Genomic DNA, 13094 nt, shown 5'->3' with positions numbered 1-13094 from the left:
TGGCGCAGGTATCTCCAGAGGAGATGTCTCCGCACCAGCCGCCGTCTAGACTCCTGTGCACAGCTGGGAGGGGGTGACTCAGCCCATCTGCGTCCCCCTTCCCAGGTGACTCCGAGTGACAATGGAATGGCAGCCCTGCATGGAGGCCACCGTGCTCCCAGGAACCCGTCAGTGCCCTGGGCACGGGGTGAGCTGCTCCACGCAGGCAGGGCTGGCAGGTTGCTCTGCCTCCTATGGCTGCTCCATGAATGCTTCCACACGCTCCCAAATCCACTGCATGGGATGTTTTCCCTACATTTCAAGTTATCTGTTTGCATCATAAGAGTTCAAGGCCATGTTAAGTGTTCCAGGCCAGGCTGGAAAGGGCTTGGAGCAGCCTGGGGTAGTGGAAGGTGTCCCTGCCTTTGGCAGGAGGAAGAAAGGGATGGTTTTGAGGTCCCTTCCAACCCAAACCATCCTGGGATTCCATGATCTTATGCAATGACCAGCAATACAACCCCAGTACTGGGCATTTGCTGCCCAGTTCCCCAGGCTGGACATGGTCCCACCAGCCAGGCACAAGTCGTGTCCAAGTCCTGCACAATTTGGGGTGAAACCATGACTTAACTGGAGCATGTGTGTCACCAAAATAGCTCCTAGCAGGGAGTTGAGCTAATTAAAGTCCATTTAGGGGAAGGAGCTGCCTTTCCTGTGGCAGGAGACAGCAGCTTCATGGGCTCTAATAAAGCCAGGGAAGAAAGCAGGGACGTGGTCATGGATACAGGGACGCTGCTCATTGAGAACCTTCAGTGGGAGGAACCACTTTGTTCAATTACCTGGAAATGTAGGAACATTCCCAGGCTCACAGCAGGGAGGTGTGAGCTGGTGGCACCTCTGCACCATCAGCTGTAGGGTCAGCACAGCTCCTCCAGGTGTGAGCAGGGATGAATCCCACCAGCACTGGTGAGTTCCAACACAGAGACATGAAAAAAAATACAAAATAAATTCACATGTTTTGTTATTTATTCTCCCTGTTAGGCCTTGAATGGTTTTGTGTTTTCTATGAGCTGGGAGAGTGGTCCTGCATCCTTGGGGACCTCTGTTTTGGCTTTCCCAGCTCCCTAAACCATCTTCACAGAGAAGAATTTCTTCCCAGTATCCCATCTGTGGGTAGGAAGCTGTTCCTCCTTGTTGTGTCCCTCCATCCCTTGTCCCCAGCCCATCTCCAGGTCTCTTGGAGCCCTTTAGCCCTGGAAGGGGCTCTCTGGAGCCTTCTCCTCTCCAGGTGAACACCCCCGGTCTCTCAGCCTTTCCTTTGGGATAGAGAACACACTTCCCAAATCCAGAGGAGAACCAGACTGCAGTCCCTCTAAGGCCAGCTCCCGTGCCAGCAGCACCTTCCCTACTCAGTGTTTTTGTGTTTTTCCCACTTTTGATCTCAAGAGATGAATGGAAACATCTGACAAGCAAATGACACCATTCCCTTCCATCCCTACCCTGCCATGGAACCTCTCCCTCCCAGATCCTGCACCCTTGTGACCTTTGGGACAGTGCCATGTACAGGGGCTGAGCAGAGATTTCATCCCCCATTCTTGGTGGGTCACAGGTCTGGTGTCCCTCAGCCACCAGATATCTTCTGCAATCCAAGCTTGCAGAAATTCTGTTTTTCCATGGTGGGGAAAGGGGTCTCCTTTCCTCCATCCTGCCCTTGGAAGGTTGGATGAACCCAGCTCTGGATTTGTGTCTCCCACCACTGGCCGCTCCCCCGATAAAGATCCATGTGAAATTTATCTCGCCATCTTTCATTAAAATAAACCAATTAAGCAACGCTGAGGAGACTCTGATCCAGGCCAGCTCGGTCAGTTGGTGAATCCCTGTTTCCAAAGCATCTTCCCTCTCTGCTTACCCTCACATCAAAGCAAGGCAGGGACCAGCCCCGTCCTTGGAGCAAAGCCTGTCAAGAGATTTGGGAAACAGCTGATTTAATGCCAAGGAAATTAGTAACCAAATCAGTTCTTAGCCAAACGGCTCCTCTTCTTGATCTTGGGAAAAGTGGTGTTTAAATTCTCGATCTCATGGTTTTAGACTCAGGAAATGTGATTACACATCTGTCATTATTTTACTCTTCTGTGTTGATGGCTCATATTAAACAAACCACATTCCTGCATCGCTTAGTAATCTCTGCTGTTCCCTCTCCTTGCCGAGGAGACAAGTCCCAGCTTGACATCCCCATCCCTGTTGATCACAGCTCTGCTGTGAACCAACCAGCAGAGCCCTGCTGGCTCCAGCCGCAGGAGCGTTCGCACCTCCGACCTCTTTCCTCCAAATTCCCACAACTTCGCAGCCCCCTTTTCTCCCAAACAGTGTCTGGGTGAGGAGCAGGACGTCCACACCCTGCTGAGATCCATGTGTTTCTCGGAAAGGTGGTCCAGCCTTCCCCTGTCTTCCAGCGAGCAGGTAAGAACACGCGCTTTGGGCTTGGACACCAGTCAAAAAGGGTTGGTCCTTCCAAGCAGAACACGATTCCCAGGGATCCCGGCGCCCCACCAGCCCAGCAGGACGTGGAGAGCCCCACGGCTCCCTCGGGATGGGCTCCCAGCGGCCACACAGGAGGAACCTGCCCTGAGGAACGCCACCTCTGCAGGGACACTGAGCTTTGTTCTTGGTGGCTTTATCTTCCAGCTGTGCTGAGACAACGCTGAGCTCGCCATGGAGCTGCTGGAGGAACCTGACTCGTAGATGTTCCCGGCACCAGGTAGGAAAATGAGGGCCTGTTTCAGTGGTGTTGGGGATGGAAGGGAGTGGCGGGGCAGGTGGTGACCTGCTACTGGTGGGGACATCAGAGATGTGGGGCTGTGGTGTTGACTGCGAGGTACCTATCCAGGTGTTTCCCATGGCTTGAGAAATCCTTCCCACCTGCTGTAAACTCAGCAGAGGATCTCGGTGTCAGAAAGCTTTGCTTTCTCCTGCGGAGCTCATGGTTGGCCAAGCATTGGCAGCCATGCTCCTTGTGGCCGTGTTTTTCCTTTGTCATGGCATTTTTGGCACAAGAGCTGTGCCAGGAATGGTGAAGATATCTGGGAATTCTTGTGGAGGATGGTATGGCCTCGGGAAAACCCCGAGCTCCTGTGCAATGCTGTTTGCTTGGATCTTGGCTTTTCCCTTGGTTTTGTTCGTGTGATTTCCATCTTTTGCCTGCACCAAGCCCCACATTTGTCCCATCCTGGCAGCTGCCAGAGGTGGAAGGGATGGAGAGGATGGGATGTGCTCCTTGCCAGCAAACCCACCATGTTTGTGCCTGACTGATTCCTATGGGAGAAGGGAGGCTGGTGTGGCATCGCCCTGCTCCTGTCACAGACGAATCCATTGGGTTAAAAACAGCTCCTTTTGTTCTCTGCCACGTGACATGGGGAGTTTTCCTCCACCAACCCCTACAGGACAAGAGGGGAAGATCCCGGTGAGGTGGGATCGAAGCGAAATGCTGGTGGGAGTGGGAGGGCAAGGCTGGGTGTGGGCAGGGCACCACTCCTTGCTGTGGGAGGCTGGGTGAGGTCCTGGGGGCACCTCTGCTCCCACCCTGCACCCAGCAGCTGGGAGGGAGCCTGTTCCCTTGGCACAGGGCACACAGAGCTCCCTCTTCCACAGCCACCCACCCAAGGGTGCTTTGGGCAGTGGGTGCAGCGCTCTGCCTTCGGGTCCTGCTGCCTGTTGCTTCCCAGCTTCCATAACCTGAGGAATGAGCTGGGATTGCTGAATTCCAAGCTGCCTGTGGCTTTTGGGTTTTTATATGTGTGAATGGCAGGCGTTCCTTGGGTGTTTTTGGCAGGGACCCCCTCTGGATTGTATTGGGTCACACATTTTAGGGACAAGGGCTCGTGGCTGATCATCTGCAAGGTTGATGTTGGCACAGATACTGTCAAACTCCTGGAGCGAGTCCAGAGGAGGACATGAAGGTGCTCCAAGGCTCTGGAGCCAGGCTGAGAGAGCTGGGGGTGTCCAGCTGGACAAGAGAAGGCTCCAGGGAGCCTGAGCAGGGCCTGAAGGGGCTCCAGGAGAGCTGGAGAGGGGCTGGGGAGAAGGGATGGAGGGACAGGAGCCAGGGAATGGCTCCCAGTGCCAGAGGGCAGGGATAGATAGCTAGATGGGATATTGGGAAGGAATTCCAGGTTCTGAGGGTGGTGAGGCCCTGGCACAGGGTGCCCAGAGAAGCTGTGGCTGCCCCTGGATCCCTGGCAGTGTCCAAGGCCGGGTTGGACAGGGCTTGGAGCAGTCTGGGATAGTGGAAGGTGTCCCTGCCCTTGGAAAAGGGGTGGAACAAGGTGGTCTGTAATGCCTCACCCAACCCAAACCATTCCATGAAACTCCTCTGGACCTGGTGGAACACGGGACCAGGCTCTCTTGGCAAGCAGAGCAGCCTGGGAGGAGTGTTTGTAGGATTGCTCTTTTTAAACAATTAAGAGCTTCTCCAGCTCATTTCCTTCAATGCCCTCACAGAGCAAATCAGCTTAATTAGCACTCTAAGTGAATAATTAATTTTCTCACAGGTTTTTTTGATAGCTTCTTTAGAGCAAGAGGGTTTGAGCAGCTCCTGGCACGACCATGGCTCAGTCCTTTAGCTGGTGTCTGCAGACCCCAAAGCCCATTAATTCCATCATGGGCAGTGGAAATGGCCAAAAAATGGCACAAGAAGGGACCAGTGGCATGGAGGAGTTTTCCACATAGTTTTCCACCCCAGCATCCCATGAAGACAGATGCAGCTTATCCATGTCCTAGCAAAGCACTGAGGTGTGACCCTAAAACCTGCTGCCCAGTCAGCTGATAGAGAGAGGTTTGAGGCTCCAAAGCCATAAAAATCAGGTTTATTTTCAGCTTTGCCTCTTCTTTTAATGACAGGAGGGTCTGCTGTTGTTTAGACCTGAGTGGAGAGACTTTAATTACTACTTTGGTGCCAAGGATGTAAATATGGACTCGGGGAAGCAGCGAGGGTTATTAAAAAGAAAAGACTGTAATTGCTGGGCCCCTCCCTCTCCATCAGATTTTCCTCTCGCTCCGGTTTGGAGAGGACCGGCTGATCCAGTCAGGCTGTCTCTGGCCAGGGGTTGCAGGCTCTCCCTGAGGAAGGGGAACGAACATCCAGCAGCACCCACCCAAGTCAGGATGGAATCACCTTAATCCAGGCAGAAAAACTTCATAGAATCCCTGGGTTTTCGCACGGCCACACAGAGATGTTTGCAGTGTGAGGAGCAGGGCAGGCATTTTGGGTTGGTTTTCCCTGGGGAGATCTTTTTGCCATGGAAGAAACTCCCAGCCCAGCTGTAAACAGCCTCTCTCTTTCAGATGCAAGCACTCCCATGGCTTTTTTTTTTTCCTTTAAACTCCTATCTTTGATTTCATTTAATAATGGATGAATTATCAGAAATATGCGCTGGCAGGCAGCCCGGGTTTTGTCAGGAGGCAAACGACTTCAGTAACGCGTCGGTTGAAAATATTTTGAAAAAGAAAAAAGGGAGCGAGAACAAATAAAATAGAAAAAAAAAATAAAGAAAGTCTATGCAAAAGCCTCTGGGGGTGGGAAAAAACCTAAGCTGACTGCAGAATTTTTTTTCTCTCTGTTTTCCTTCATGCCTGTGCTGAGGGTAGGATTGTCTCACTGAACTCATCTCACCAAGAGCACGCTGTCACTTATTGTGGGGTGCAGGGGGAATATCAGGGCACTGATGGAGGAGCCTCATCTCCTCCAAACATTTTGGCACAGCCTCTTGGAAGTGGGCGTGCAGAGACGTGATGCCCTTGCCCACATCTCAGGCCACGCACCCACATCCCCCACGCCTCGATGGATCCACGGCCGTGCCCGTCCCTGGGGCAGCACCAAGGGGAGCAGGGAGTGGGTGCCAAGGGGAACTTTTGCCGCAGGGCTGGAGCGTGTGGGGTGAAGCAATCCCAGGCAGTCATCGGGCAGGAACGGGGCGAAGCCGGGGCGAGCAGGAGCCGGGGGAAGGCAGCACCTCCCTGGCGGCCTGCTCCGACATGCCGGGCCCGCACGGCCTCCCCGCAGGGCCCGGCTCCTTCCATCTCCTCAGAGCCGTCCCTGCACGGGCTGGGCAGAGAATGGAGGTAGGGGAGCGCTGAGGAGAAGGATTTGGGGGTGTTGGTGGGTGAGGAGTTCAGTGTGAGGCCCCCATGTGGGTTGGGAGCCCCAAAATGGAGCTGGGTGCTGGGCTGAGCCCACAGCGGGGGCAGCAGGGAAAGTGGGGATTCTGCTTCTCTGATCCACACAGGTGAGACCCCACCTGCAGAGCTGCAGCATCAGAAAGATTGGAATTGCTGGAACAAGCCCAGGGAAAGTCATGAGGTTGTTCCAAGGGTTGGAGCTGCTCTGCTCCCTTAGAGCCAGGCTGGGAGAGCTGGAGAGGAGAAGGCTCCAGGGAGAGCTCAGCGCCCCTTCCAGAGCCTAAAGGAGCTCCAGGAGAGCTGAAGAGGGGCTTTGGATGAGGAGCTAGAGGGACAAAACAAGGGGGTGTAACTTTGCTCAGATCAGGGTCAGATGGGATATTGGAAAAGAATTCTTCCCTGTGATGGTGGGGAGGTCCTGGAACAGAGCAGCTGTGGCTGCCCCTGGATCCCTTGAAGTGTCCAAGGACAGGACTTGGAGCAACCTGGGATAGTGGAAGGTGTCCCTGCCAGGCAGGGATGGAATGAGATGATCTTTAATGTCCCTTCCAACCCAAACCATTCTGGGATTATTTGATTCCATGATTCCTTTGGTCATCCTGCTGGCTCTGGACATTTTTTATGCCTTTGGGATTCATGTTTGGCATCCCAGCACTGGTGACACCATCATCTCCTCCCACAGCCACGGTTGCTTTGGCTGCGTCAAGGGGAATTTCCCACCTGTCCTGATTTTAAGGTAGAAATGGAGTGACAGGGAATTGCATCCTAAAGCCTGACTCCATTTCAGCTGCTCGTTCCAGCTGGTGAATTTAGCTTTGTTTCCCTCGAGAGTGTGATTTCTCCAAAGAAAGCAAAGCCCACATGAAGAAGGTCCCCACAGGATGCTCAGCCCTGTCAGGTTTGGGATCAGCCCCTGAGTCCTGGCAGCATGGCTGAGGCAGGAGATGCTCCTGAGCCAGATTCCATCCCACTCCTCTGCCTGAGTCAGAGTGAGTCAGCCCTCTGGATTGCTCTCCTGCTGCCCCGAGCCAACCCAGCATATTTATTAGTTAATTAGTTTGCATTTCCTCCTCCTCTCTTCCCTTCCCTTCACAACAAGCCCTCTCCTCCATCTTTCCTGCAAAGCAAACTTTGGGGACCTCCATACCATAAATATCCCCATCACCCACCCCCAAAAACATCACTCTTCCTGCAGAGAGGCCCAGCTCTTGGTCCCCTGTTGGATTAAGCTCTTTTCTGACCCAGAGACGGGACAACTGAGAAGTGTTTTTAAAATTTTTATTTTTAGTTTCATGTGAAGGGTGAATATATAATATATATAATTCACACCATCACAATCAGAAGCCAACTATTTCTTAATTACAATGCATTTCTTGGCCTATCAGCTTATTTCCCACAGTCCCCTGTCCATGCAGTGGGTGGCAGGGAGGACCCACGCTGCTCCCAGCAGAAGATCCAGGTTCCATCCCAGCCTTTTCCCTACTAAGACACAATTTTAGCCCTAAAATGAAAGGATTGAGGTTATTTTTCCAGCCATTGTCCCTGGCAGAGGAGCTGCACCCACAGGAAGGGTGCAGGCTGTTATTGTGACATCCCAGTGAGTTATTAGCAGAGGGGAAGTTTGCTGGGGATTGCAGGGAGCAGAGGAATTCTTGCTGGTTTGCAAACTGTCCCCAGGGCTGGTTTTGCTCCATATCCATGTTCTTCACAGACTCCTGGAACCCCATGGTGGTCTGGGTGGGAAGGGACCCCATGGGCAGGGATGTCACCCACCAGATCAGGATTATCCATCTCTGCTTCCCAGAGTTTTATCCCTCAGGGAAGTGCCTGAGCTGGGTCCCACAGCCTGGCTGAGCTCTGCACAGCTTTGTCCTCACAAAAAAAAGCTGGAATTTAGCAGGAAACCTGGGATTTAACTGAAATCCTGATAAAAAACAGGGCTGGCTAAAAAAACCTGCAACCACTCCAGCTGCTGGGGGAGAGGGAGGAGAGGGTCTGTCCCCCACTGGGAAAGGGATGGAAATGGATACAGGAAATGGAGATGGGAAAAGGAACACGGATGGAAATTGGAGTGAGGATAGGGATGGGAATAGGGATAGACACAAACATAAGGATGGGGATGAACATGGAGAAGGGGATGGGAATGGTGACAGAAACGGGGATGAAAATGGTGACAGGAATGGGGAAGAGGACAAGGATAAGGATGGGAACAAGAATAAGGATGGGAACAAGAATAAGGATGGGAACAGGAACAAGCATGGGGATAGGATCAAGGATTAGCATGGGAACAAGGATAAGGATGGGGATAGGAATGGGGACAGGAACAAGCATAGGAACAGGTGTAGGGATTGGGATTGGGACAGAGATGGGAAAAGGACTAGGGATGGAAATGGGAATAGGGATAGACAGAAACATGGTGACAGAAATGGGGATGAAAATGGTGACAGGAATGGGGATGGGAACAAGGATAAGGATGGGGATAGGAATGGGGACAGGAACAAGCATAGGAACAGGTGTAGGGATTGGGATAGAGATGGGAAAAGGACTAGGGATGGAAATGGGAATAAGGATAGGGATGGGAATAGGGACAGAGACAAACATGGTGACAAAACTGGGGATGGAAATGGTGACGGGGATGGGGATGGGAATGGTGATGGGAACAAGGATAAGGATGGGAACAAGGATAAAGGTGGGGATAGGAATGGGGACATAAAGAAGCATAGGAACAGTTGTAGGAATTGGGATAGAGATGGGAAAAGGAATAGGGATGGAAATGGGACTAAAAATAGGATGGGAATAGAGACAGAGACAAACATAAGTATGAGGATGAACATGGAGAAGGGATGGGAATGATGACAAAAATGGAGACAGGAACAAAGATAAAGATGGGAATAGGAACAAGCACAGGGATGGGAACAGGAATGGGGACAGGGACAAGGTAGGAATGGGAATCTGATGGGAATGGGGACAAGGATGGGGATGGAGAGAGGGAGAGGACAGAAAGGGAAAGGGAGCAGCCTCATTCCCAGCAGCCCAGCCAGCCCAGGTAATGAGCAGCTCCCCTGCCCTCGGCTGCCCTGCCTGGGTGGGGAGGGTTTTTCCAGCACTGAGGGTTTTCAAGTGAGGCACCAGAAAGCAGACAGGGAGGAGCAGGGAATTTTTATCCCCATGAACTCAGCGCTGCCATTTCACTTGGAAAACCCATGGATTATCCTGCTGTTTCCTAGCACCCTTTGTTCTTCCTCACCCTGTTTCCCACAAGAGATGGAGAGACCTGGAGGAGCTGGGCAGTGTTGGGTTTGATAGGAATCAGGTCCAGCTCTATCTCATCTCTGCTGGAGAAAAAAAAAAACTCCTCATTTTCTTTGGCTTTGCTGATTAAAGTTTAATTACCTTGAATGCAAATGATTCATCAAAGGAACACTGATTATTTTTTTGTGAGAAGTTCATGTGCAGCCTGGGAAGGAAAGTGTTTATTGAGGTGTTCTCTGAGCAGGGTCTGCTCAGTGTCAGGAAGAGCTTTTGGGTAGAAAAAGGGAAAAAATTACTTTTGCTCTGCTCCCAACTCGCTTTCCCTTCCCTGAAAGATCTCCCTGAGCACTTGACAGCATCACACAGCCCATTGCACAAGTGACTTATATTTTCCTGCTCTCCAGGTCTGCAAACCCACCTCTGGGAATTGCCCAGATGAGGGAAAAATGGGGCCTTTGCTGGTTTTCCATGTTCTTTGTGTGAGTTCATTCTCTGGGAGATCTGATTGCAAAACCAGTCCTGGAGTCAGGGAGGCAGGTGTTCCCACTGCACTTGTGGAGCCTCTTCTTGTCTTTTGGGGTGTGCAATTCCTTTATCTTGCTTATCTTTCCTAGAGATGCCTCTGTAAGCCCAGAGCAAGACTTGCTGGGCAGCCAGCAGAGTTAGCAGGGCTGATAGGAGCTATCTGATCCCCCAAAATTAAAGGGAGTGACAGTGTGGGAACACAGCTCAGAGTATAAGTAGCTTGTGCTATGAAAAAATCACCTCAGCTTTATATCCTGATGGATTTAAAGCAGGTAAATGACTCAGGAGGGGTTTGCCACCACCATCAGGGAGCTGATCCTGCTGGGATGGGGCTGTGGAGGGGGAAGGACCTCTCTGCACAATTCCCCCTCCCCATGAAAGCCCTTGGAAATAGAAAACAAAATGATGCTGTGTTTCTTCCCCAAAATAACCCCAAATCCTCTGGAACACCGTGGGTGGAGCCTGTGCTGCTTATCCAGCTTCTCCCCAGTTCTCCTGCAGATGTTTGCAGGAATGAGGTGCTCAGGGGCAGCCAAATTCCCCCAAAACCCCCGACCTGGGGAATGGGGCCCATGGATGCTGCAACTCAAGGATGCTGGAGAGCCTCGGGGTGAGGAGCAGCCATCCCCCCAGGAATCAGACATTCCCGAGAGCAGATAAAAGGGATCGGGGCTGGCTGATTGCCCATGGAAAATCCCAGCCCAATCTTCTCACCTGGAGCTGTTTGCAGACTCTTCTCCCCCATTAGCATAAGCAAAGCTGCCTCCGTGCCATGCTGTCTCCCTCCCATCCCGCTCCTGTTGGGATTTGAGGCTGTTTTGAATGTCATTCCCTCCTTCCCCGTGGCACCTGGAGCAGGACCAGCCCGGCATGTCCTGTCCATGGACAGACAGACACGTCCCAGTGGCCTTTTGATCAGCTGGGCAGCAGCAGCAGCCCCAGCCCTGCCCCGCAGCCCTGGCACCCATCCCGTGGGTCAGCCAGGGAAATTCCCCGGCCAGGCATTCCCTGGGCTGCCCACTCCTGCTGGGGGCTTCTCAGGACCCTGGGAATTGCTGAGAATTTTGGGCTTTCTGTGCTGCCAGGCTCTGACCCCCAGGAGAACACTGCACTGACCTGAGGGCTGTGGAAAAACTTCCAGAATGGAATGGCAGAACTGGGATTGTGGGTGGGGAGTTTGAACAGAATTGTGTGATATCACAGGGTGGAAAACTCAGAGTTTAAGGGTTTAGAATATAGCAATATATAAAAAAGAAGATGGAGGTTTGAGGGTGGAGGCTGCTCCTTCTTCTTCACCTTCTTCTCCATGGGTTTGGGCGGTTTTGTGTAATTGGATAAAAACGTCCCCATTGCAGGCACGCGTGGTTGGTTATTGGGTTAAAAGTGAAAATAATTGAGGTGTCATTTCTTAATTGGACAGTTTATCCTTAAAAAGCCTTATAGAGAGAGATGGGGCTCCATTTTTAGTTTGTTAGAGTGAAGTGCTGCAGAACTCAAGGTTTGTGAGACTGTGACAGAGATAAGAACTAATAAACATCTCAGTCCCTACAAGAAATACCATTTCATGCATTTAATCCCAACCCTGGCAAAAAAGAAGCAAAGAATCCACAGGTGCTGTGGGAATGATCCTTTTGCACCCCTAAACACCCACTTTTCCAGCTCATAGCAAAAACCCCCCATCATCCAAGCCCCCAAACACTGCTGCACTTTGCAAACCTGAAGGCATCAAAATAATCGATCTGCAGGTGTTTAGAAACCATTTGCATCATGCAAAGATATTATTAATTGCCAATTAGTAGTCAAACAGCACTAATGGCACCTGGCACAGGGAGGGAATAATCAGCTGGGCTTCTGCAACTGGAAAAACACCCAGCCCTGTGTAATTAAATGTCTTCTCCAGGCTCACCCCACCCGGCTGGCCTGGGCACTTGTGTGGGGAGCTTCCCACGCCACTGGGATGGGGCAGCTCTGGGATGGGATTTTGCTGCTCCCACAGATGTGTTGTCCTCTCCTGGGATGGCTGGGGAGGAAGGAATTGTGCTGTTCATTCCCCATGGTGAGCGGGGGCTGGTAGCAGCAATCCCTGCACGGGGTAATTGGGGTGTCTGAGGGATGAGATGTGGATTAGGTTTAGGTTTAGGTTTAGGCTGGGTGTGAAACCTAGCTCAAGGGAGGGCAGGCCTGGTGTTCTTCATGTAACAGCTTGAGATCCAGCCCTGTCATAAACACAGCCATGGGAATGTGATAAATCCAGTCTGGCTCTGCAGGTAGGGCTGTTTGCTGAGCTTGGGGAGGGAGGGATGGAAGAAAGGCTATTTGTGCCTTGGAAACTCTCCTGATTATGCCTAAAAGCAGGGATTTCTATTTGGAAAAAGAAACTGGGAGGGTTATTTCTCTGCTTTGTTCTGCTGATTTCCTCCTAGGAGCACTGGCTGGGCAGATCCATGTGTGCAGCAGCATTCCATGTTCCTGAGAAACTGGGAAAGCCTCAGGCACTGGGAATATTGCTGGAAAGAGGGGAAAATCCCCACTGTGGATGAGGAGGGTGAGGAGGTGGCACCAGGCTTCACCAGGGGCAGCTGCCCTGGCAGAGCACAGGAGTCCTGGCTGCTCCAGGGAGGGATGCTGCAGCTCTTTCCTCACATACAGAGCACAAAATTGGAGACTTTGTGATTCTGTTTTTTTTTTTTTTTTTTGTTTGGTTGTTTTTTTTTTTTTTTTTTTGTTTTTTTTTTTTTTTTTTTTTTTTTTTTAGTTTTATTTGGTTTGGGGATGATGAGCCAAGCAGCTGGTGTTGGGGTAAGCCCTGGGGAGCTCCAGGCTCTCCAGAGCACCACGGGGCTGGAGAGAGCCCTGAATTCCTGCTCTGACAGCCCCAACCCTTCCTTTCTTCAAGGCAGCATCTTCCTAATCACTGGTGCCATAAAACAACCTGCTCCAAGTGTGTGCTGAGGGTCTGTGGAAATCTGGGGTGTGGGATGTGCTGCCACATCCAATGGGAGGATTTGGGATGTAAATGGGAGGAAAGGGGAGCCCTACACTGCAGAAAATCCCGGCTGGAGATGGAGGCATCTGTTCCTGGGCTTTGGAGCAGGATGGGATCTGGGCTGAGCCAGGATTGGGTTTATTGGATGGGATAACAGCAGGACCCTCTGCAAAAAAAAAAG

General features: G+C 51.7%; 1 protein-coding gene across 1 annotated transcript in view; it reads left to right on the top strand.

The window, feature by feature from the left end:
• The first annotated feature begins 2628 nt into the window (after positions 1–2628).
• Positions 2629–13094, top strand: part of FRMD6 (FERM domain containing 6) — a 47292-nt gene continuing 36826 nt past the window's right edge. The window contains exon 1 of the mRNA XM_059473542.1: positions 2629–2734. The gene's annotated coding sequence lies outside the window, so the exon portion shown is untranslated. The remainder of the gene's footprint in view (positions 2735–13094) is intronic.

Source organism: Ammospiza nelsoni, chromosome 6, assembly GCF_027579445.1.
Source record: "Ammospiza nelsoni isolate bAmmNel1 chromosome 6, bAmmNel1.pri, whole genome shotgun sequence".
In the NCBI taxonomy this organism is placed as follows: domain Eukaryota; kingdom Metazoa; phylum Chordata; class Aves; order Passeriformes; family Passerellidae; genus Ammospiza; species Ammospiza nelsoni.
This window is presented reverse-complemented; position numbering and strand designations above follow the sequence as displayed.